This window comes from Macrobrachium nipponense, chromosome 33 (genome assembly GCF_015104395.2).
Source record: "Macrobrachium nipponense isolate FS-2020 chromosome 33, ASM1510439v2, whole genome shotgun sequence".
NCBI classification, from domain to species: domain Eukaryota; kingdom Metazoa; phylum Arthropoda; class Malacostraca; order Decapoda; family Palaemonidae; genus Macrobrachium; species Macrobrachium nipponense.
Window position 1 is genome coordinate 13,302,459 of NC_087219.1, and position 2,500 is coordinate 13,304,958.

Sequence of the window (2,500 nt, forward strand, 5' to 3'; positions counted from 1 at the left end):
TATTATATCTGTAAATCATTTCAGAGCCCATTTTCCTTTTGTTCTGTCAAGTTCGGATAATTTTTCGGCCGTCATTGACCCAGAAATTATTTATTTATTTATTTTTTTTTACTAAATTGTAGTTGTTCTAAACTTGTAAGTTTTTCAAGATATAGTAAGCCATTTTCATTCATAAAGATACCTGCTGCCAATTTCGTTAATAGATCAGGTATCAATTTTCTACTGAAGTCAAACACTTGTACATTCTCTCTCTCTCTCTCTCTCTCTCTCTCTCTCTCTCTCTCTCTCTCTCTCTCTCTCACACACACAATATATATATATATATATATATATATATATATATATATATATATATATATATATATTGTGTGTGTGTGTGAGAGAGAGAGAGAGAAAAGGGGGTAATTTATAAGCAGGCACACAAAAGTGAAAGAGAATTCATGTCTCCCGAATATGGCTTCGTTAAAGACTCGCCACAAAAGGTCCTAAGTCACCGTTTTGTGGGTTTCATTAAGAAAGTAAATTAGGGGCGGAACCTCTCAACTCACAGAGAGAGAGAGAGAGAGAGAGAGAGAGAGAGAGAGAGAGAGAGAGAGAGAGAGAGAATGTATAAACAGGTCACTAAGTAGCGAGAAAGAGAGATTGTGGAAGATTTGATTATTTATTTATTTATTTATTTAATAATTATGATCTCGGATGGATAGATAAATGATTGGTTAATATAGAAAATGGAAATTAATATGGGAAATGGAGATATAAAGCCATGTGAAGAGACATATAGTAGTAGATATATAGTAATAATAAGCCATATATAGAAAAGATGATACATGAGTAGACAGATGTATCGTGAGACAAGAACATAGAGAGAGAGAGAGGAGAGAGAGGAGAGAGAGAGAGAGAGAGCCAAAAGCGACAAATAGGTTGACACTGACAAATAGCCAGTATTAATGGTAGTTACATGCTCAGAAAGACAGAGCATGGAGAAAGAGAGAGAGAGATGTACAATTAGAGAAAAAATAGACGGCATAGTGACAGACAGATAAATAGATAGACAGATAAGATAGATAGATAAAAATTCGAGGTATATTATTAAGCAGAGAGAGAGAGATAGAGAGAGAGAGAGAGAGAGAGAGAGACTTTCACTCGTGGGCATAATTACGACACCACGATTGGCTTCGTGGACACGCTGAGGAATCTGACAGAAAAAACGGATTAAAATATGTATATGAAATGTGCTTTTTCCTTCGACTCTTAGTACTTTAACCTTCTCTCTCTCTCTCTCTCTCTCTCTCTCTCTCTCTCTCTCTCTCTGTGTGTGTGTGTGTGTGTGTGTAATTTCTTCTTTCTCGATATCTTTTATCAGATTTTCGCTCTTTCTACGTCATTTCGTTTACCTCTCTCTCTCTCTCTCTCTCTCTCTCTCTCTCTCTCTCTCTCTCTCTCTCTTTATATATATATCTTTTAGAGAATTTCACACTTTTTCCGTTATTCCCCCCCCCTCTCTCTCTCTCTCTCTCTCTCTCTCTCTCTCTCTCTCTTAGAGGTTTTCGCTTTTTCTACGTCATGTCGTTTACCCCCCCCCCCCCCCCCATCTCTCTCTCTCTCTCTCTCTCTCTCTCTCTCTCTCAGTTTTCAGAAAGAAATCATTACAGTAGCCAAGAGTAGATGACAATTATAACGAAACAGCGACATAATATCCGATGTAATGCTATTTAATCTATCTCTTGGGATGAGGTTGCGATCCCCATGCTCTTTGCTGCCTGCAATCCATCATTATCAATCAGACACCATCATATAAATCATTCGAAGTCTAGGTAAATTTTGTTGTGGGGGGGAGGGCAGGGGGGGCGGCCTGGTTACAACGTATTATTGAAGGAAACGGACTCAAATCCGTACATGTTTCTTACTCACGTTTCTTCCTCATGGGATCAATCTTGAGGTTTCTAGTTGAAACATTTTTTATGTTAGCAAATAACTTCCTTCGACGTCGACGGTTAATTTTTGCAGCCCCAGTTGATGGTATTCAATCAATCAGTCAGTCAGTCATTTATTCATATATTCTTCTTCCATGCTAATAAATTTGATAAACTTGAATAAAGAAAGAAGTCAGGAAATTAAACAAAATATTCTTGTCTATTTCGAACATCGAGGATGAAAGACGTATTATTATTATTATTATTATTATTATTATTATTATTATTATTATTATTATTATTATTATTATTATTATTATCCTTTTAAGAATTACTTATTAACCATAGAGCCATTAATGTTTTTCAGTGTTGTGTCTTACGGCCTCAAGTGACCCATTAACGCTTTTTCCAGCCTGGTAACACTTGTTGCAACTTTTAAGTTATATTACATTCCCAGTCCTTCCTTTTGATGTATAACTTTTTTCTATTGTTTCTATAATCCTTTCGTCTCCTTTCATAAGAATAGTTTGTTCATATTATATAATAATAGTAAAAACGTTACCAGTTATATATATATATAGATATAT

At 35.4% G+C, this 2,500-nt stretch overlaps 1 protein-coding gene across 3 annotated transcripts in view; it reads right to left on the reverse strand.

Annotated features, from left to right (window-relative positions):
* The window catches only part of LOC135202947 (protein Wnt-16-like), a 329,737-nt gene that overhangs the window by 123,327 nt on the left and 203,910 nt on the right, over positions 1-2,500 (reverse strand). The gene's annotated exons all lie outside the window — the stretch shown is intronic.